Genomic DNA, 24,493 nt, shown 5'->3' with positions numbered 1-24,493 from the left:
CAATAAATTTATTTCTAAATCGTGTGTATGTTTGTGAATGAATCAAACACGGTAGTTAGGCTGTTGCTAACAGGAAAATCAAAGTTTATCATTTACAAAGGCACTGTTTTGTTATCAAACAACGTTACCTTCATCATTTTTTTTTTTATTTTAAACTCTCGTAATCATTTTTGGGCCCTTTATGAAAATTGCTCAGTTTAAATTTGCAGAACCTTATTAGAACTGAACAACCATTTTGAAAAATATTTACAACTTTGACGCGTAACAACATCGAAATTTTGGAAAAACCATTTATCTGAATTGAAAACGATAATTTTAAATTATTTGAATACAGATATCACGTATGAGTCGTTTCAAGTAAAATAACGATTAAAAAATACGAATACCTTAATAACATTCCAGGCTTGATCACAATTAAAAAAAAATGGAATTGCCAGGTCCGTTCCGGCTGTCCGGATATCGTGGAAAAGGCCCGATTTTTTCCAGAATTATACACAATTTTTACGAAATTTCAAATATTTAACCTGTTTTAGCGAAATAAATTCGCATGCAGTTTTTGAAATTGTTAGATTTGAACGTTGCTGATGTGAATCGGTAAAAATAATTCATCATCTTTTCTCTTGCCTTTTATAAAAAAACTAGCTGACCCGGTAAACTTCGTTTTACCTGTTTCCTTATCAATCGTTAGAGAATGTTGAATTCATCTACACATCTTTAACTTCTTCGTGCTCGTGAATCAGTTTTCATGTAAATCGTCTACATGTTTTTCGAGTTCTGTCCCATTTCTAGTTGATTTTGGAAGGGAACCCCCTTTCCATAAAAAGAAAGATTCTTGAAACTATTATACAAACCATCTCTGGCCCGAAAAACTCTCGAATACCAAATTTCACTTCATGCCGACCATCCGTTTATACGCGATGATGTTACAAAGAAAACGTCTCCATTTTTATATATATGATACCTACCTAGATTTTGGCTGGATTGGCTCGCATATTACCTGGTTTTGAGTTTAAAATTAAGAAACCCAATACCCGGATTTTCCCAGTCTAAATACGTACAAAAAATATCTAGAAAGCTTATTCAATAAATGACGGTTTAGAAAGAGAGAATAGATGCATAAAATTCAAATACAAAATTACAAAACCAAGAATTGAAAATCACAAATCAAAGTTGGGCAGCTTTTGAAACTCGAATCAGCAATGAGAATGAATGAGAATTTCATTCCTCAAAGTTTATTTGAAAACTCAATCGCAGGTTAAATACTTGTTATTGAAAACTAAATAGATCTTCAAACTCCCAAGCAGTTTTTTTTATTAATTAAATTACATGAATTTCAAAAATTCAATATTTTAGATGTAATGCCTAAAGGCAAGATTTCCCAAAAACACACAAATTTTGAATGAAGTTTTAGAAACGTACATATTTTTATTTTCATTTTTTATTAAGAATTTGATTTATTTTTTTTTTGTTTGGAAACTTCAAAAGTATCCTTGAACTATTCTTGCCAGTTAAAAGGTTCTGTTTCTACATTATCTGTCACGAATTTTCAATCCAAGCTCCAAACCACATTATTTAAAATTTATTCTGGTGAAAGTATCGATTTTTTTTACAGTAATCTAAGCTTTAGTCATAGATGAATAATCTTCAATGTTTTAAATTTCATTCTTCGTTTAATTGGACGCACAATGCTGAAGATATCACAAATGACATAAGTAAAATGAGATTTTTGAATTTCACAGACTCAAAATATTCTGAACACTCGCTCGCTTGATGTCATGAATTTCCAAAATTTTGATATTTGAAAGACATATGTAACCTTTTATAAGAACCATGATTATGATGATTCTAATTTTTTCTACATTTATTCCTGTTGAATTTAGCCTCATACTGCTAGAATTTGGAAAAGATTAGCTAATTCTGGAGAACTGCCATAAAGAGGCTTGAAAATTTCAAGAAAATTTATTTCCCTTCACTTTGTTGAAATAATTAAATAAAAAGCATTCCTTTTCTTAAGAAATTATAAATTACAATAATATGTTCAACTCACTTTCACTTTGACATTAAGCAAAACATTAATTTAAGATTGATATGGATTTTGAATTTTCTCGACCTGATATTTGCCAACGCATTAAAATTAATATAAAATCAAAACCATGTTGGGACAATTGACGATCTAATAGAGAATCCATGTACTTAATGGCAATCAGAAATAGATTAAATTTTTAAGTAATTTTCGTAAAACTTTAGTTTACTGTGGATTCATAGATTTTGTTCTTTTTATTAAAAAAAACTCAAAAATCTTAAAGTGGCTCGTTCAAACTCTGAATTTTGGAAAATTTTAAGTTTTTGGCTCTTCTGACTCAAAAGGTTGCCGACCACTGGACTAAAACATGAAAAACCAGTTTTTCATCAACAGCTTTGGTTCCCTTCGGCCGATTTCTTTTAAATACGGGTTTTCTTAAAGCTTAAATTATGACAAATGTTTCATCCAAAGACTGCATTTCGATAAAAATTAAAATAAAAATACTATTAGGCTTCAAAAATGGGCTTACTTTTTAAGGGTGGTATTTCTCAATGTTAATGAGTCGGGGTGGTCGAACATGTTGACCCCTTATTAACAGCGAAGAATTACACTCTTAAAAAGTCAGCCTATTTATTAAAGCTTATAACTTTTTTATTTTAACTCTAATCGAAATGCAGTCAGCGGATGAAATATTTGTCATAATTTGGGCTTTAAGAAAAATCGTATTCAAAAGAAATCGGCCAAAGGGAACTAAAGTTGTCGATGAAAAACCGGTTCTCCATGTTTCTCCCGCACAAAATGTCTCAAAATCCCATACAAACTTCAGGATCGTTGAGCGACCCCTTCCCATGATCCGATCTGGTCCAAATTTGGCATGAGATCTTGTACTAGGCCTGGGATCAATTTTTGCCTGCAGCGCACAACTTTTTTAAAAGTAGGGTCATTTGGGGCACTCTAGAATACAATGATTGAGCATTTGATAATACGATGCCCTAAAAAAGGTTTGTGATTTTTATAAGTAGGTATAATTCATGAAAATCAAATGATTGTGTTGATATTCACAATGCTTAAGTCACTTCACATACTTTTTCAGAGACTCAATCAAGCTTATGAAAAAAAAAAAACAATCTTTTATGTACTACCTATGGTTCATTCAATAAGTATTGTGGTTCTTGCGAGTGGTGTAAAGTGTAATTGTAATTGAACTTTTAATCCAATTTTCAGTTTTGAATTACTTTCAGGATCACTTTATTGAAAAATGACTGAACCACCCTAGTTAAAATGTAAATTCATGCTGTGTGGCAGCAGACTTAAGAATACTGCCACTGGGATACTGGTCCACGTCGTAGGAGGCGACTTATCTAGTACTTCTCCGATACGTTTATCTCATATTTCTGTCTATTGGAAATCAATGAGGTGTATCTGGGAGGGGGAGAAAATAGGTCAAGGTCAATTATAGCATACTGAATTCAAAATCGTTTTATGTTAAACATGTTTGTAGCAAATGTTTTGAATCTAGATTGATTCTAAATTCGTGCTGTTATTATGGAACTTTTGGACCTATTTTCTCTCGAGAAGAGTATGCCAATAGTGTATATTGCCATACATGCATTTGCCGCAGCTGTTTTTTTTTCCATATTTTCTTGTTTTGCAAATTTATAAAATAACCTATTTAACTAGTCTCTATTGTCCTTGTAGCTCTGTTTCTACACATGTTAAAATTAAAATTATTCAATCTCACAAGAATATAATTTAAATTTTATCAGTTATTTTTGCTACATTTAGCGCCAGTGTCCGAGTCCTTCTATCTTTAGAATGGTAATTAAATTTTATGGACGTATACAAAGATAATTATTTTTTTAAATCCGCAGTGGTTCTTTAATCATGAAAGCCGTACGAATATCGTTTTGCTAATGGTATTTAGCATTTGATAAAATTAATATCGCATATAGACAGTTTAATCCGTTTAACCTAATGTGTGTAACTTCTCTTTGACACATCAGTCAAGTTTCCTTTAGCTTTAGAATTGTTATAGGGTTTAAAAGAGTTAAAACTCCTCGTTATAAGGTCGTTCTTTTGTCCTCATTATAGCATCCTGGTTTGAGCATTCTTTAAAGCTTGCTTCATTTAGAATTGGATCAAACTTTTGCTCATATAGTTATGCTCCTGGTAGACGGATTTGGAAGTTATTGGCGCCCACGTGTCGGGAATTATGTCAGCGTATGTATTTTTGACATTCCGCAAATCAAGAGTACTTTGTAAACAATCAACATGGTAGCTAAAGAAGGTAAAGAATTGTCCACAGTTATTTGGAAAATCCATTGTGGTCTGAATCTAGGCTAGCTAAACAGCTGAAATTTCCCACAAATACTGTATGGCGCGTTATCAAACATCGGAATGGAACTATCGAACGGAAACTGCGTGGTAAGATTCAGAAGACGATTAAGAGGAATTCCAATATGTCGGACCGTGATTTGGCTAGAAAATTCGGTGCTGCCCATAGTACCGTGAGGAGAATTCGACTCCGGGAAGGAATCAAGTCGTATCGAACTAGCAAACAGCCAAATCAGACCGTAAAACAGAATAGTGTGGCCTAAATCCTTGCTCGGAAGCTATACGACCAGCTGCTGACTAAGTTCTACGGGGTTCTACGGAACTATATCAAAAAGGGTGTCTCCAAAAACGAATTTTGCCGTTCATTCGATCCGACGACCATCCCGTGATGTTTTGGTCAGATTTGGCAAGCTGTCATTACAGCAAAGTCGTTCAAGAATGGTATGTAGAGAAAGGGGTCCAGTTTTTTTTTCGGAAAAAGTGTAACCTACCCAACTGCCTCCAGTTCCGCCCTATTGAGAAACATTGAGCAATCATAAAAAGAAGACTCAAGAGAAAGGTTGTCAAAGACGTCAATCAGATGAAGACCTGGTGTAATATGACAGCTAAAACGATGGGCAAAAAGGTGTATATATCTGAAGCAAGCTTTAGTCATTGTAAACTCATATCTCCTGAATGTTGTAGTCATAAATCATATAAACATGAAAAATTCTTTTCAACTTACATATAACTGTCTCCCGCTTGCCTGACAACGTTTCTGTACTCTGGTCTATTCGGTTAATTTGGTGTATTTGGTTTAAATCCGTATGTGAATAGCTTTTATGCCATATTTTCTTTATTTTCTTATCCTTTTTTAGGTTTTAAGTTTGCTCAGGTATATGATGAAATCTTGAATAAAGGCTAGGTACAATTTTCTCGTCTGTTTGAATAACGTGCCGCTATTAAGCCAACCCTTTTCTGATGCCTGATACCTTAGTAAAAATAATGATGGATATGATGGATGGATGGATATGGATGATGATGGGCATCTTACGAACCTTCAGATTGTTAACATGTTGTTTAGAGCGATATGTAATTTCTTTTGTAAGGCAATTTTGAAACACTATCCAGATCTCGACGTTTTATGCATTTTTAAGTCGTTTGGCATGAAAATTAAGATTTCGATTTTCCCAATTTCCTTTGGTCCCCCTTGGGTGATTTTTGAGGATAAAAGAATGGAAACGCTTTGAGCTATGCTAAAAGATGTTTGTTTTGCAAAACAAAACATAAAATTTTCCCATACAATCATAAAACTAAAAAAATACTCATTTGAACGTTACTTTAAAATTCTGCAGAAAACCATGAGTTTTGAACCAAAACCTCCTTTTAGATCTCAGGGTTTCAGAAATTCGAAAATGACCCCAAATCGCCTCAGTCAACCATACCATAACTTTGAACAGCTTCTGCTGGATAGTTAGACACAAATCCAAACAAAGAACCAACAACTATGGTAGGATGAAGGTTACTTTCATCTTTCTGTCGAACAGTGAAGCCACATCGGATTTGTTTTGCTCCCCGTTGTTATGCCATGCCTTTCAACCTCAACTTCAAGCAGCTGATGATAAAACCAGTCGAGATGAACAGCATACTCTGGCTGAGCTGAGTCGGATGGCCAGGAAAGATGAAACGGTGAACGAACGGTAATGAGAGAGTTTTGCCCCAGTCCTGTCTTAGGAGGAACGCGATTCATGGGAAATTGGTTCGCCCGCCAGTTGCAACGTTCGTCGCGAAGAAAAGGTCACCTCGTGACTAGCAGATGGAATCACGTATGATTTATGGGTGATTCCATGGAACGACCCATATTTTTAGTGTATAAGCTTATTTCAGTAGCCTTAAAACAAGGCACAATGTCCATGTGCGATATTTACACATTAGCATATCGTACATTAAGTTAAACTTAAACTCCTTCCTTCTATCTGACGAATAGAATAAATCAAAGAGTTTGAAGGTTGACGTCGCTTCCAAAAGGATTTTAAAAACATTATTTGTTATGGATCACTTGAAACTTGAAACCCTCGAAAGCGCAGTGATCATCAATAAAATAAATTTAGAAGATCTTAGATTGAGTAAGTATGGAAAACTTACTAATAACAACGAAATGATGAGAAATGATATTTCAAAAATTCAAAAAGCACTCTGTTGTACACATAAAGATGGATATGTTTATTTTAGATTCTTTTTAAACATAGCTCTCATGAGATGACCTAATTAACGCATGAAAACTGTATCAACAATATCTCGTTGTTCGGGATTTGATGGAAAATTACATGTTGTACATCACTTTTTACATTTTTTGTGGCCGTGGTCTGAAATTTAAAAAAAAAATCCATATGTGCAACGTAGTATCATCTTACTTGGTGAGATTTTTATGCACATTTGATAGCTGATCTACAGCCTTTATTCCGAAGCATGATTCTTATTATATTTTTTTGTCCTTGAATAACGTTAAAAATGAATGATAGCAGTTGTACAGTACCGTTCATAATTGTATAGAAATGTCACTTCGACTTTGAACTTCGATAAATTTTTACACTGATGATATTTTTTGATCAATTTTTTTTGCGTTAGATAGATCAACTATCACACTATTATATCACAAAATTTGTGCTTTCTGGAGTTTGTGTGGCCTGAGATACAGTAATTCTACGAAAATCGGACTTTTTTGACTTTTTTCATTCAAACTGCAATATCTCTGAAACTACGCTACATTTTTTATTGAAATGTTGCTGAGTGATTGTTGAAATATAAAGTTAGCATGTCTGAAGTTTTCGAAAAGTTCTATCGATGGGATCAAAAGTTACGCGAGGTGCAATATTTCAGGCATGAACCTGGAAATGCGATTTCTATAGAATTTTGTACGATTCATGAGAACAATATCGTTTCCTCCACCAGACAAAAAATGTCTGGCAAAAGCAAAGAAAAAAAGGAAAAATGGAATTAATGATCCATTTGTGTTTTGAAATCAGAATCTCGCGATATTGTTTTGATTTTATGATTGAAATAGATTTACTGGCTGTTGAACAGAGAATATGATTTTCCTATGGAAACATTCGTCCAAAATTCTATAGAAATTGCATTTCTAGATCCATGCCTGAAATATTGCACCTCGCGTAACTTTTGATCTTATCGTTAGAACTTTTCAAAAACTTCAGACAAGCTAGCCTTATATTTCAACAATCACTCAGCAAAATTTCAATAAAAAATGTAGCGTAGTTTTAGAGATATTGCAGTTTGAATGAAAAAAGTCAAAAAGTCCGATTTTCGTAGAATTACTGTATCTATTTTGTGATATAATAGTGTGATAGTTGATCTATCTAACGCAAAAAAAATTGATCAAAAAATACCATCAGAGTAAAAAGTTATTGAAGTTCAAAGTCGAAGTGACAGTGCGCGTGCTTTCAATTTCTATACAATTATGAACGGTACTGTATATTGTCTCAATTTATATTTGAGTTACATTACAAGGTTTATCAAACGATATGTAAATTTTGTACAAATCGGTTGAAAGAGATATGAAGATTGGAACTCTGGAAGACTGTCAAATTGACACTTCAGAACTTATTTGGGAGTTTTTTTAATTGGACTTTCAAAGAGCGCCTATAAAAGAGTAATGATGCAAGATTTCATGAATTTATTAGGTCCCAGATTTTTTTTTTATTTGGATGTGCCTGAAAAATGTTACAAGCTGTCATCTTAAATATTCAGACATCTTCAAAATAGGCAAGGTCATTACCAACACAACGCTGAGAAAATTTTGTTTATCCAATCCAAACTCTAGGAATGCAGTTATAGCCCGAATGAAGTGCCCGGACTCTAAATGATCATAGCTTTGGAAATCATCCTGAGTTTTTGTTCCATATTCAGATAATTCTTTTGCAGAATCCAAAACTTCAAAATAGCGATTCAGAATTGAAAATTTTGAATAAAATTCATCATTCGAAATACATTTTTTAATTCAGATTAAAAATATAAAAATGAAATAATGAATGCAGATTGAAGCCCAAGCCATGAAATATGAAATAAAGTCTGCTTCATTTAATATTGGAACAAATTCTTTTGCTCATTGTGGCGCTCCTAGTGGACGGATTTTTAAACTTTTTCCACCCACGTGTCGGGAAATTCATTACCTTTCACCATGTATTTATGTCATAACACCAAACGATAGCATTTTTTAAACAACCGCCATGGAAGCCGAACGGAGAGATCAAATGGTGCACAGTTTTCTTGAAAATCCATTGTTGTCGGCATCGAAGCTAGCTAAACAGCTTAAAATGCCCAGAAATACCGTATGGCGTGTTATCAAGCAGTACAAGGAAACATTGACGACGGCTCGGAACCCGCATTCGAAGCGTCGGAGTGGAACTGTCGACCGGAAACTGCGTGGGAAAGTCATCAAGGCCGTCAAGAGGAATCCCAATCTTTCAGACCGCGATTTGGCCAATAAGTTCCAGGCCGCTCACAGTACGTTGCGACGAAGGACGGATGAAGATTATTTTATTTGGACTATAGTAAGATTTATTCTAACAAATCAAATTTTTTTATAGGTTTTCAATTTTTTTTTACAAATTACCAAACAAACAAATTTTTATTCAAATTACACAAAGGTTTAATTAACACGGTTTCATGTACGACTCGAAATATTTTTTCTCAAATAACCTGTAATTCGTGAGAACCGTGTAGAATAACAGTGCATATGGCGAAAAATCAGGTAAATAGAAGTCACGTAAGAAAGACTAAGGAGCATATTTTGCGACTCGAGTGACGTGACTTTCGAAATTTCATATCGTTTAGCTGGCTTAAATAGCCTCTCGAGCCTTGAAATTTTCTTTCGAATGAGCTGTTATTGGTCTTCAGAGCTCATCGATACATAAATTTCTTTACCGAAGCATTTTTTGGAGTCAGGATGAAGACGTGAAATTTTGTGAGTCAGTTTTTGTAACATCTTTAATTGAAACGGCTCATACCTTTAGGCTTTAAGGAGCCAAACTCGTTTTGGTGTAGTGTACTTTCTATGAACAACTTTGGCTAATGGTATATGTCAATATAAGTTTGCTATACAATCAAGCTTTTTTAAGAGTTTCTAAAATGTCTTACTTTTTTCGGCTGTGTCCCGCTTTTTTTCGTGAAATTTCCCCCTTTTTCTGAAAGTATCTGGCAAGCTGACATTATTTAAAATCAATGTTCGGAAAATCGCTCAAGAAAAGCAATCGGGATTGGTTTCTAGCTAGAATACTGTTATCTCCGAGTGCTGTGATACGCACGTGGTAAAAGTACCCATTGAATATATGTCGAACATCAACACTAACTTGATACAAGAAGATATACCATGCCCCATCGGAGGCTACCGTTGCGTTTCGTCACGTGGCTAATCGACGGTGATCGACATACTTGGTGATACATTTTGAACGTCGCTCCCTCAATCATTCTCGAACGTCTATCCTCGCATCATTGTTGACAATGTACGTTATTGATAGACGATCATTAATGTTTCAGAAGGAAAAATCTGAAGAAATACCAGGACCACATGTTTTAAAAGCCGTAGTACATGCTGGACAGTTTATTGCGGTTACCTAGCCATGATTTTGTGCTTCTACGCAAAGCGAAAAGTAAAAAATCATCTGATAGCCTACACAGATCGCTCAAAACAGATACATATCAGTTATGATCCTTAAAGTTGAAAGTCATCAAGGAAGGAAATCAGCATCGAGACGTTCGATAGCTGATAGTCTGCGTCCTTCTTTACCACATAATGTATCGCAAAAGTGTTTCAAATACAGAAGCGTCGTTGTCATGCATGATTGTTTGTATGATTTGGTTGAAGAAGAAAAATTTGACTGCTTTGATTTTTTTTGCTCTGAACGTATTCAAGCATGGCTCAGTGAAAATGATTGATTTTCGGAACATTGTTTAAAATTTTACAAAGTGAATGCGAAAAAGGTAAAATTTACCATTATCCTAGGTGAATCAAAAAAGGTAAAATTTACCGGGAAAGATGGGTAAAAAAACCCTTGCTTCTCGGTAAATTTTACCTTTCCAATGAATTCAAATTATAAAAATTGATTTGATTTGATTTGAAATTCGTTAATTTGAGGTGCCATGCTCTATCCCGATCAGGCACTCTAATATAAACAAAACGAAAAAAACTGATGATAATTTTGGTCTTTTTTACATTTTATTTTACCAATTACCAATCTTATCATTCTTTTCTAGTTCAAAGTAAGAAATCTAAATTTTATATTAGCAAAAATTTCGGAAATCCATTCAAAGTTCAAAAATTCTGTGAAATCTGTGAATATTTTAAAATTTCTGTGATACAGAAATTTGCTCAAAATACTGTGAATTTACAGATTTTTCTGTGATTTCGGCAACCTTGCATCCAACCTAATCTTATTCTAATGCAGTTGTTTTCAAAATTTTTAGCCCACCGTCCCCTGGTTCATTTATTTCAAAGCTCACCGCGCTTCTGAGGGTGTTTTGGAACAAATTTGTCCCGAAATATAGCGAAAATATATCGGTCGGAGCTTTTCCACCGTCCCCTTATAAACCGCTGGGGGGACCACTTTGAAAACCACTGTTCTAATACTTCATAAAACAAGAGGCAATTTGTGTTTAAGCCTTGTAAAAATCATTCAATAACTGCAAGAAGCAGTTTCATTGAAATGCAGTCGACGTAGAAAAGGTCACATTCATTTGATAGCTGGCCTTCACAGACCTTTCGAAAATCAATTATCGATTAGATTCCTGTTGGATTATTTTATTCTAAACGTTTAACATACAACCAGGGTTAAAACGATTCTACATTCTAAATCAAGCAAAACCATGAAAAGATTGAGATTTCTTTGAAATTTTAAGAGCAGAGTAACATGTAGATAAACCTAATTCCTCTACAATATATCACAAATCAGACAACCCCAAGTGACCTTGAGATGAAATTGGTCGAACTCAACTACAGCTGAAACATTCATCAATAGGGCTGTTGCTGTTACTGAGTCCCGTAGCTTTGAATAATGTTTGTCTCCTTTTCGGATTTATTTTTTTTATATTGAACCTGTCATGTTTCGCAGGCTTCGTAACAGTTTGATCAATAGTCATGGTTGCACGTTGCTGCCGTGTGCTGACTGCTGGGCATGATGCGAGTGGTTTTCGTTCGTTCCATAAACCACCATCATCATCAGCAGCAGCAGCAGCAGCACGTGGGGCAAGCAAAGCAAAATTGGATGGCGCTCATCCGTGACATTCGGCGCTTAGTTTCAGAAGTCCGCCGCGAGGGCTTTTGTGCAACGATTTATCGCAAGGAAACAGAATGCCTTCCTTTTCTCGTTGCTCGAATCAGCCCCACAGTTTGCGGCCCAGTTGGATGTTTGAAGAATATTTTCGAATAAAGTATGTTTGGACCAGCCACTTCATATACATGCTGGGGGGCACCAAACACAAGTTATTTCCATCATTCAGTGGCTGCCAATCGCGTACAAGGCCTTTCTGAATCCAATTTTTTGGCTATCTAGAAACACATCTCTCGCATTCGTGTGGCGCACAACCCAACAAGATCGCTGGTAATTGAGCTAAATTGTGAATTGATAGCCGAATTCGAAGGTTTTATTTCCTGCCCGGTTCAACAGCTGATGATGGCCTTTGCAAGGTCTTGAGCTGAGTGGGTTATTTGTAAGAAGCCGGAATGCCATTTATACAGAGGCACTCTTGGCATTTTTTTTAACTTTGATTGGAACTAAGATCGTGTTTAGGTTGCCCTCGTGAATTTAATAAATTAAACAATAATAGAAAGTTTCTTCAACTACACTTCATTTCCATAGAGTGCACTGATAAAGAAAAACAAATTATCTCAATCCCTAATAGTATGTGCTTCGGTGACCTTACCTTGGGAAAAGCTGGGTGCCGGATGCCCTACTTCTGCTTTGCTTTGCCGTTGTCGCTGCTGTTGTGGGAGTTTACTTTCCACTGACAAATCTAATCACGATGGATTTCACTTCTTCCAGCTGTCTGCTTCTTTGATTACTGCCAGCGCCAATGATCTCGGTTGGAGTAACTTTGATTTAAGAAATAAGGCCAATCCGGGTGAAACCGCGTGGGTGAGTAAGCTGCTTAATTTTCCACCTTTTATATTCACTAGAAAATTTCCACCACACGAAGTTTTTCTTCTCAATGAAATTCCCAACAACTTTTTCGAAATCTTCTGTCACTTAAGCTCTTAAGCAATTTTAATTTACTACATCTGTATGTTGACGAATTTTATGATTCACACTTTTTTATTCTTCAATCAACCGCTTATCACAATCTCTTTAAATTTTGGATAGAGATTTCTAACGCGGTTTGCAAACACACAGATGATCAATTATCCAATAGCCAGAAAGCCGTTTCCGTTTTATTGAAGATTTGATCTGAAATGAAAAAAAAAGAAAGAAAAAACAATCGTGAACATTAGGGTGAGATAATAGGAGATAGAAATCAAACTTTGACCATTGAACCAATCTATTCGCCAGTTGAAAAAAAAACCCCTGTGTAGGTATAGTTGGAAAATATAATGACGGACCAGCAAGCAAAGTAGTACGCGCATGCGGCTGCTCACAATAACGCGATTGTTACGAAAAAGCAACGAGGTAACCACCATCATATAGCCAGCCACTTCAGACGAAACTTACTTCTTCGGCATATGTTATATGGGTGGTGTTATGCAAAGAAATAAATAAAAATCTACACCGGCTAAGAAGTGTTTTGGGCGTGTAGAGCAGCTGGATTTGATAGATTTTGAATGAACATAAATAGGTGAACAAGTAGAAACTGTAACATTAGAAACAGCATCAACCATAAAAAAAAACACGCACACTTCAAAACCAGAAGCGGGGCTCCATTTGGTCTGATAGTATCTTTTAAAACTGATGCGTGTGAATGCTGGAAATAGTAGGAAGGTATAGGTACCTACTAAAGAAATTTACAGAAAACTCGCGTTCGTTTCAAGATGATGACCTGTTGGGTGGTGAAGAATTATGACATAACACATGTGGCGTTTTTCTCCCCTCGATCTGATTTTTTTTTTGTCTGACCCATTAGAGACGGGTGTCTCAAGACCAAACGAACGTTAATCAGATTAGTCAGACGGCGCCTTGGACTGCGGCAGCTTCCTAAATAAAAGGCGAAATTTAAAGCGTAAATATGCAAGAATTTTAAGCCTTGTGGCTTGTTAGGAACTTTTAACGTTAAACATCGCGAAACAAAACTCTAAGTTTTAGCAAAGTGAATTTGTTGTTCACTATTTGAATTTTATTTGGCAAAACAAAACTTTCTTCAAAAAGCGCGTTAAATGTTTTTTTAATATTATTTATAAGTGTGATTGATTTATTATTTATAAGTGGACAGAAAAACGGGATTTTGAGCCCAAGAAGAAAACCTTCAATTTGAATTTCCTAAAAAAAACTTATTTTATGCTGAAACCCAAGTAACCAAAAGTTCATTAGAACGGTCTCCGAAAGCTTACTCAGCCCTATTTTAGGGCTGTATAGGATTCTACTCAGCTTAAAATTTAAGTCTTAAGTTTCAAGTTCCATAATCGAAGCTGAGTAGAAGGCTATTCATCCATTGCATGAGAATAAAAAGTATGTTTCCAAAAAGGATTGTAGGTATTAACTTTACACTCTGGCCCTTATTCTGCCCCGCGAGTGACGTGACGATAGTCGACTCACCCAAGTCACTCTATTCCAGTAGTCGGTTTAGGTGAGAAACGTCACTTCGGATGAACTTTTTGAGTTCTTACCCTATTCTGGTAGTCACCGTGGGTGAGAATCGTCGCATTCGGGTGACGATTTTAGGTGACAATTGTCGGTACCTTTTCAGGTGGCGACAAGAGAGAAATTGAATGGAAAATTGATACAAAATGGAATATTTTGGTTCTAAGTATTTATTTACAATGAAGTTTGATAATTTTGAACACAATCAGATTAATTTACTTAAATTTAAAAAAAACTATCTTCTCTCAGTGAAAAAAAGTTTATTAGAAAACTGGTATAATATCATAAGATTTTTTCATTAGATTTTGGGAAAAACATTTTTCCCTTTCAAAAAGTACATTTTTATTGACTCAGTTCAGTTGTTCTATGATCCAAAGAAGTTTCGTGATATTTAACTCATCTTTCCATCAAGCCAACGTGGTTGAAACTTTTAAATAAATGGCAAAAAAAATCGTTTGATTTATTCATTATTCAACTTTGATTCAAAGGGGGTTTTCTACAATAACAGAATTATATAGTAACATGGTACTAGTGATAGTTTTCTTCCTAATTTATTTGTCATAGCTAATAACAGAAATGCATTAAAGGATTTTTTTTTGCTTATCAACTCCGCTAAAATTTTTCCGAACAAAATATTGAACATGGTTGTGCCTACGTGCTCCCGGCTTGAAACCTCTTATAGTACAGTCTTTCGTAGCCGCTCGGCTCCTTTAACGATTATCGTTATTGATAAAATTTGTCCACATTTGTTCATCAAAAGGAACATGTGCAATATTGCATTCAGCCGTGTAACCAAAGCAGTAAACTTAAAAACATCTTCTTCCGTATACAGATTGCTAACATTCTGCGTCAACATACCGAACGTTTGCTGTTTCGGATCTATAGAAGTAACCAATTCGAATCTGTTTATGTTCATCAGAATATCGTTAATCAATTCCATTGAGATTCGTTGCATTTCCAGTTGGTGGATACATGTGTGATTTCATCGGTTAAATAACTAAAATCTAAAACAATTAAAATCAATTGCATTCTATAAGCATATTAAGGTGCTTACCTATAGCTGTTCTAGGGAACCTGTCGTCGGAATTAGGGCATCATTCTCTGCGAATATATTAAAAGGTCGATGGCCAGTCCCGAAAGTTCCTCGCAAAGCAGCTGATCCTTTTTTTTCTCTATAGATGCCCGTTTTTCGATCCGACCAATATCTTCACTTCAGCCCTTCAGTTCTATAACTGGTACAATAAAAATGAATGAATAATCGGTCTACTCGGTTTAGCGCAAACAGAATTTCCGGTAACTTGCAGCACAAGACGAAAATAACTTTACTTACTTGTTAAAGTATTGAAATTTGGCATTTAATCCGCTCCTCATACTGATTGGTTCGGGCGACAGTCGTCGACTTCCGCATTCGATGCAACTCGATGCAGGTTCCGGACTCAACCTAGGTAATGAAATATCCATTTGGGCAACACAATTTGGCCATTTTTTTTTTCTCTAGCAGCTTGCTGTTTTCGTACAATCCGATTGCGGCCTTTTCAAACCCGGAATTTTTGCTTGTTTTCTTGAAACTTGATTCGCAAAATCCGAAGTGCGATCAAAATCAAAACAAAGCAGAACAAATTCGACCATTTTGACAGACGTGTTCATTCAGTCACTCACCTAAAATGAACTTCTGTCACTTTACCCATATCGACTCTGGGAATAAGGTGACAAAAGTCACGGTGACTCCGAGGTGAGGTGACAATCATCACGTCACGCGCGGCGCAGAATAAGGGCCTCTATCTTTGAAATTTGATTTAACTTTGAATATATCCCGTTACTCTTAATGAATTTTATACTTACTTGAAAAAAAATTCATGAAGATTTGAACCTGTACCAGAGCCAATGCTTAGATAGATGTTATTTAAAACATCTATTTAAAGTTAACTCAAGTTTATCATCTTTTCAGAGTAGGCTTAGTATTTAAAATGTAAACATTTGCATTCATCAAATGATGCATCATTTATTTCCAAAGCGGACTCGCATGGTTTGTGATTGAACGTAAGTATTCAAATGTTCGATTTTGCGTTTTGTGAAATGTGTTCCTTACTTTTTTCTTTGAAATTCTAGTTTAAAAAAGTAGAACCCCAAATGGTTTGTCTACAAGTTTCTTTTTTTTTCAACAATACGATAATGAAGTGCTGCGAGATCTCTTTCAATTGCATGTTGAAATTTTCTGCAACAGCAAATAGAAAGCCAAATTGAGCTCGTAAACGAGTCCGGTGTTTTAAAATTTTTAAAATTCTGAAAAAATTCAGACGTCGCATTTAAATTTTGGATCTGTTTCCGAATTTCAATACGATTTTTGAAATACGATTTCTGTATTAAAATTTCAAATAATATTATAAAATATGAGCAAAGATTTAAAATTTGTTTAACACTAAACATACCGGCACTCTGTATAAACCTATTTATACCGCCGGGGGTCAAATGACCCCTAACACCTTTTCCATTAAAACTCTCTTTTTTCTCAACCGATTTTTACAAAATTTATAGTTTTGGAAAGCTTGTAATTTGACTCAAATATAGTTCTCAGATAATATTCAGCTACAATCATTGGTTTCAAAGTTATTCAAAGTTTAAGAAAAAAAAGTCCTAAAAACATGCTTCGGGAAAAAGGCTGTAAGTCAGTTATTATTGTGCTCGAAGAAAAATTCACTTAGTGCCTAAAACAGCTGAAGTTAGAAGCTAAATGTTGCACATATGGAACTTTTTTTTTACTTTTTATTTAAGATCATGGCCACAAAAAATGTAAAAAAGTTGTGTAAAACCCGTACTTTTTAATCAATTAACCGCCAAAGCTATTCCAATCACAGCAAAAAAAAAAAATTAAAAAAAAACCCCTCGAACAGGAATCGAACTCAAGTCTACTGTTAACCTCTCCGACACCTTAACCCTTCGTTTCATAAAGTAACAAATTTGCAACAATTAATGTATGGAAAAAGTGAAAAATCGTATTTTATTTTATTTTTTTTTCTTGATGTACTCATCATTTCCAACTGTTAAAAATGATTTTTAACGAAAAATAAAAAATCATGAAATGAAGGGTTAACAAAAGGCCAAATCAACAGATGAAACAAGTCAAACTGTAGCTCTATTATTCAGTTGAAATCATGTTGCAGTGCGTACATTTCAGATCAACATGATTTAAAGGTCATAAAAACTTATTTGGTAATGCTCAAAAAAAATTTTGGTCACTTCGCTGGTTATTATTTAATATTTCTGTAAAGATGAAAAGGATATTTCTTTTTTGGTGAAAAATTAATGCTATAAGTTCAGTGGCCAAACAAAGGAAAGTTACTTTGATTCTGGGACAATTAAAAAGTCCTTTGTTTCTAATCTGTTTTCCTTCATTTCAAAGATTTTTTCACCTTTGAAATTAAAACAAATTCTTTGATTCAAAGTATTTTTTTAATTCAAAGAATAAATCTTTTATTTTTTAATTTTTTCTCTAGAATCAAACTAATAATACATTGTGTCAAATAAAAAAGAGTTTGTTTCTATAGATTTTTTTTTTTTGAATCAAAATCAATCTGTTTTTGGTCCAAACACCAAGATTTCTCTGAGTGTAGTACGAAACAAATCCTCTTAAAAAATTGTTTTAGAAAATACGTACTTTTTTAGAAAAAAGAAGTGCTTATTATGCCCTGGGTGCTCGTTATGCCCTTATATCCCCAAACTCTGCTCTGAACAGAGATGGAGTTTTGATGTTTTCAACAAAGTTTCATATTTTTGTACACGCAGAAAAATAGAATTTAGTTTCAAAGGAAAGTGCCGCAAAATCAAAGGATTTTTTCCTTTGATTTTGGGACAAATAAAAATTCCTTTGATTCAAATGCATTTTCTTTTGTTTCGAAGAAATGCTTTCCTTTGAATCGAAACTTTTTCTTTGTTCCAAATAATTAAATGCTTTAAATTCAAAAACCTTTTCGTTTAGTTTTATGAAATTTATCTTTATTCTAAAGGTATTTGGGTTTCAATTTAAAAGTATTTGTTTTTCAAATCTATGTTTGGTTTCTAAGAATTCTAGTACTGCATTATATTTTTTATCCTATTAGAAATAAAAAGAAATCAATTATAATAAAAACATTTTATTTCTCTTAAAGTACTTCATTTAGATTATCGATTTTCCACAGGATAAGAGTTCTTGAACCGGTTCATCTGAAAACAAAGAAGAGAACACATAATACGGTTTGTTATGAAGCTTTAAAAAAACGACATTAAGCTAAATAATGCAATTAAAAAAATTAAAATTATTTGCATACATTGCATGAAAAGTACTTACTGGACGATGTTTGTTTGCACCCGAACAACTGATGAAGGGTTTCGGCGCCAGATGTTGAGTCTTCTTGGATCGGCCCGAAGCGATTGCAACCGCATAGTTGGAGGACCGGAACAGTCGGTATACAGTTACCTCTTCCAATTAGTTTGATGAATGATTGCCCTGAAAAATTTTGTTACTTAGACGGTTTATTTGAAATTAAATTAATTTTTAAGGCCTACCTAAGAGTCCACTGTCGTTTGTCCTCTCAAAGCTGTCGAAACTTTCCTACGCCGGGTACGTCTTGTGATTTCGGTGCTGTCTGGTGGTTGCGCGGCAGGAAGATTCCGGAGAAAATGAATAGGTCTGGCTGGTTGTCGGGAAAGCTTCTCGCCGACCCGTTCACCTAACAGAAGCTAATAATGAAGATGTGTCGACTGTTTGACGAAAAATTACTTTGGTTCAAAAGAAAATTCATCTAAAACAATGAACTTTTACTTTGATTCTGAGTTAAAAAAAAAATTCTTTGAATTCAAATTAAATATTTTGATTTAAAAATTCGGAACATTGGTTTTATGGGAAAAAAGTTCGGTTCAATATAAAATTTACTTGAATCAAGGAAATTGGATTTTGTTTTAATGTACACAAGGTTTTTGAATCAAAGATGTATATTTTTTAGTTCAATGGTACTACTTTTCGCTGCGTGTATGTATATTGTACAACTTTGTAGAACAAACTAAAACTGTATCTCTCGAAACAAAATAGTTGGAATTTCCAATTTTTCCATAGTAGATTTTAATAATTTTTGATGCTTTAAAGTTATGAAGCATATTTTATGAAGCAAATGTCTGAAGACACTTTAGAGCTACAATGAAAGACAAAGGCACTAGGAAAAAAGTTCCACTTTTTGCCCTTTTGGACCACTGTGCGTTGGGGATTGCGTGTTTTAGCCGGTTTTAAAAATTAAAATTGTGCTAAAGCTATTATAGTTAACACCAATATTTACGCCAGTACCGTTGTAGTTGCTCTAACGCTCTAAAATGAATTTGACAAACAAAACCCTCAACAGAATAGGTGCAGATAATCAATAACTCAATGACTGAGTTGTTTAGATGCAGCATTTAATTAGCTGTGCTTAAAAATAAGCTCACACCACTTTTTTTCTGTAAGGACCAACCATGACGAAGATTTCGGGGCTCAGTTGACCAAATTTTTGGACGAACAGTACAAAAGGTGTCCGAACAGAAATATTAACAACCTCCGGTATATGTGCAGTGAGCTGTGATGAATAGTTGCGTGTTTGGCCACTTGCACTCATCTTTAAACCAACACCTGGCTGGCCCGGCAAAGGACGGACAGATTACCTCAACAAAACGTATAAGAGGATCAAGCTAGCGGCGGAGTTGCATAATCACTATTGTCTGCACACCAGTTTAGTGGAAAATGGTCACGTAAAACGAGACCCTGCTGCCAACGGTAGTTTTACAACGGATTGGGTATGGCAAAATTTTCCGAGACGCGCGGGTTGTTGCGCGACATCCATCACGGATCCGCGTAACCACATTACTGCTGGGCAACTGAGGTCAGATCCGTCTGAAAGCCAGGATGTTTCCTTTCGCTGTTGAATAGTTGATAAGTACAGTGCCCTTGCTCAGGTGAGGATGTACGAATAAAATTACTGATGTGTGAAAAGCACAGAATAAAATAAAAATTTTCGGAAGAAGTCTCAACAAGAGTTATAATTCTTTTTAGTTGTATGATCGCTCACAAATTACGTAACGCGAAATGCTTCTCTCATATCAGCAATAAGAAGCCGATTTATGCCGTAAGTTTTGGGTAAGCCCCATACGATGGTGCTAGTGCTGAAACATATTCTTCCTGAGCCAGTCGAGCGGCCAACCCAGAATAATTCAACCAGTGGATATAAAGACAGCACACCAGTGAAAAATAAGACCCGCAATTAGTATGATTTATTTAGTTTTTTTTTCGGATTTCAACAAACTATCTCGCAAAGGTTATTGATCGTTTTGGTTCGGTTACAGTTTGCTCTGTCTTGGAGTTTGATTCAAAGGGATGATGAACCATGAGTAAGATTTATTCTCAAAATGACTCATACCATCTAACTAGTGTTCATAAGCTTTTAATTTCTATGAGGTTGACAGCAACGTTATTTTGTTGAATTACTTTTGCATTACTGCATACTAATTGGAGAAGTACACACCCCCCCACCCACATCAGTGAGAGCAAGAAGACATTCATTTTAAATCATCCTGATCTGGTACAAAAAAAATCGTAAAGGAAATGAAAAATATGCAAATTTATTAGGAAAAAGCTAATCAATACGAAAAAAATATAGACAAACGTTAAATCAACAAAAACTTATCATCCGTCTTTCCAACATGAAAACCCCTAATAAAATCGATTTCTTTGAATATGTTTTATATGTGTGGCATCGCATTCTTAGGCTGATGTCATGCTGAAGCAACTAGCAACGCGACCTTCAACGCAACGTTCACACGACAAACCAGCTCTCATTTGATCTCCATGGAAAAAGCGCAGACCTGTCATACTGGTCGCTTTGTAAAGCGCGACAAATCTGATGCCAGTGTGTTTTGTAGCGCGACCAGTAGGAAATCCAATGGGAATATTGTTTTTTCTCGATTTGAAGCAGTGATTCCGGGTTTTAAGCACAATAGTACGAAGATCTGTCCGAACTTGTGATAATAAACTAAAAAATATCTTAATCGGCGAGAAAATTTTCATGAATTCTTAGTTCCGGCAAAAAAACAAGGAATTTTGTCGGTTCAAATTTCGGCATTCTTGAAATCCGGGTCGTGATTTGATGAGTTTTGATGGCTCCCGAAAGAAAGGAGACGATTCAAAGCATTATCAGATGTAGAGAAGTGATGATTTGTAGGGAATTTCAAAGCGACAGGTCGCGCCAGCATGACATACCAATGCGTTGCAAAGCTTTCTTATTGGAACGTTGCGTTGTGTTGCGTTGCTAGTTGCTTCAGCATGACATCAGCCTTATAGTTCTGGGGCTGTTAATCATTAAATGGCATTCCACATTCGCTCAATTTATTATCTGTAGCCACGGTGCTAAATCATAAATTTTACTTTGACAGTACAAGAGGAGCTTTTTCGAATAATAAACGCGTAATGCACTTTGAGAAACATAGACACGAAAGTTCGGATGAGGGTTTAGAATGTGTATATCTAATTATATTCTGTTTGTTTAGATAGCCTCGTTTTTCAAATTCATTGGTTCATTTCTGGAATCAATTGTCCAGACAAAAAGAATTCTAAAAGTTTGTCTACTACCCTATACTGCCGTTCCAAGCAAGACTGTCCCAAGTGACTTTTGGGTCATTTTCACTTTTTTGCTGGAAACACTCTCTTTTAGTGTTCACTTTCGAATAAAAACACAAACAAGTTTACTTTGTTCTGAGCTTTACGAAATTTTCATCAAGGGGTTGTCTCTATGTTGATGTTTCTACGCAAGAATGTCACACTTGAGAAAATTCTATGAAAAATGCAAATTTTATAAAAAAAAATCTCTTAAGATGAGTTTAAACTGTTGAAAATAATGTTATTCACAAAAAAAAAAAAAAAAAAACACTTAAATAAAGGGCGAAGGAGGAGCGAGAAGCCTTGAGTGTTTTATCCAGAGAAATTCTACAAAACAGATTTCGGTAGGCACTACTTACAGGATCCATACTCAACTTAACATTTTTATAAACAAAGAGGTACGTACTTCTAAAATTACGGTTTAACTTGACTGTTTGGGAAAAATAGAAACTATACGAGCTTTTAACCCTCATCCGCATCAGATTTCATTACCCTAATCAGCACTACACAGCTAGAAAAAATCGTGTAATTTTAGATTGAAAACGATGCACGAAAACGGAACATCGATTTTGATCTAAATTTCTACTGCGATGTATTTTTTTCGAGGATGTAATTTTTGAGGCGTGTAAATTTATATCGAAAAAAATGCACGTAATCGGATGACTTGAATCGTCGTGTAAAAATATACAGGGATGTAAATTTAAAAATTTATTACCGTAAATATTAGAAATATTTGTTAAATATTAGGATTTTTTGTGTTGTCTATAAATAAATACGCCACATGAGTCATATTTTATTTCACTAATATTTCCGATACAATATGCACAAGAATATGACCCTCATTACGGGCAGCGTCAGGCTGGAATTGTTGTTGTATCCGATGATTCGCAGTACGGCGATGTTTTGCATTCCATCATCGCCGTTATTCCTCGAACATTACCAGATGAACGTAGTAGCCGGAATCTCCTTAACACCAAAAAATTTGTAACTGCAATAATCTATCATTCCTGCATTCGAAAGAGAATTTTTAGTTTCACTTTTTTTTTTAATTTATTTATCTAACTTACCACTTTTTAGTCCAACTATTCAACTGCGAAAGAGAAATTTTGGCTACGTGCAAAATAAACCACCATCTCGAGTCAGAGTAGAAAAACTTATGCCACGAAAAAAATGAAAACAATATATCTGCCATGTTTTACATTGTTTTCAATGTAATTTTATATTAAGAAATAAATTTTAGATCACGGCATGTAAACTTACATCATATAAATTAATTTTATACCAACGAACCAAAAATAGATCAAAAAGAGTTTAAAATTACATCTTTTTTGGATTACACTGCTGAAAAAATAGATCACCCGTGTTTTAGATTGCGTATACTTTTAGAATTTTTTTGCTGTGTAGGAGTGTCAATTTGACACTACAAGCTAAAACCGTTATAACTTTTGATGTGTTAAACCGATCTTAACAAAACTTATATCAATAGAAACCTTGTAATGTCAGTTAAGTATGTTTAGAACATTATATATAGCTAAGGCTTCTAGTTTTCTAGTTGTTCAGCAAGAACGAAAAAAATCCGAAAAAACATGCCTCAGGAAAACTGCTGTAGTTCATATATTACACGTCCAAAAAATATTTGTCTTATGCATATGAAAACTGAAGTTAATGTCTACATCATGAAGCCAAGAAATATATTTTAAATTTTTTTTTAATGAAATGGTCGCAAAAAGTTTAAAAAAGTGGTCTGAAAAACTTACTTTTCATTCGAAGCCGACAAACCAAGAAACGTACGATACGCATCATTATTTCTGAACGCGCTGCTTGTGGTTCTAGAAATTCAGGAATGATTTTACGTTTATAATTTTCATATTTTTGTGAAATCTCACAGCGTGAATTGTTGCACCTCACTAGAATGTAGATAAAATTTCCTTTCCAATAAATATACTTTTGATTGGTCCAAACAAAGTAAAAGCACTGAAAATCCGGGTACAACCTGACGGTGGACCACAAAAACAGATGAAATTTCAATTTGTAAAAAAATGGCTCAAAGTAGTGAACTTTGAAAAATTCCAGTAATTTCAATTTTTGTTGCATGGAAAATCTAAAGACAGCAAAATGTTAGAATTTTAAAAGATTTTGTAGTCATATTTTTTCAAAACTCTACCATCGCTCAAACAGTATTTACAAGCAATCGAATGAAAAGTAGGTTTTTCAGACCACTTTTTTGAAATTTTTGCGACCATTTCATTAAAAAAAATTTAAAAAAATATTTCTTGGCTTCATGATGCAGACATTAACTTCAGTTTTCATATGCATAAGACAAATATTTTTTGGACGTGTAATATATGAACTACAGCAGTTTTCCTGAGGTATGTTTTTTTCGGATTTTTTTTTTCTTTCATGCTGAATAACGAGAAAAATAGAAACTTTAGCTATAAGGTACACCGGGGCAAGTACAAACTCGGGGCAAGTGCAAACGATCAACTTTCCTCTGTTACAAAAAAATTAAAAAATATTTCTTCTTCTAGAAGTTGTTGTTGTTGTCCAAACCAACAATCTGACATAGATAAACTAAACTTTCTTTCAATTATTCACTAAAAACACGGCACTGTTTGATTACACACGAATTCAAGTGCGTACTAGACATGAAAAGTGTGTTTTTGTTTTGCTTTTTTTTGGCTACAAAAAAGGGCATTCAAATCCGAT

General features: G+C 34.6%; 1 protein-coding gene across 4 annotated transcripts in view; it reads right to left on the bottom strand.

Annotated features, from left to right (window-relative positions):
- Positions 1-24,493, bottom strand: part of LOC129740970 (E3 ubiquitin-protein ligase Ufd4) — a 58,410-nt gene that overhangs the window by 29,257 nt on the left and 4,660 nt on the right. For all 4 annotated transcript variants that reach the window (XM_055732633.1, XM_055732634.1, XM_055732635.1 and 1 more), the window contains exon 2: positions 12,272-12,792. The gene's annotated coding sequence lies outside the window, so the exon portion shown is untranslated. The remainder of the gene's footprint in view (positions 1-12,271; positions 12,793-24,493) is intronic.

Source organism: Uranotaenia lowii, chromosome 2 (assembly GCF_029784155.1).
Source record: "Uranotaenia lowii strain MFRU-FL chromosome 2, ASM2978415v1, whole genome shotgun sequence".
In the NCBI taxonomy this organism is placed as follows: Eukaryota; Metazoa; Arthropoda; class Insecta; order Diptera; family Culicidae; genus Uranotaenia; species Uranotaenia lowii.
The sequence above is the reverse complement of the archived record's forward strand: the minus strand, read 5'-3'. Positions and strand labels throughout refer to the sequence as shown.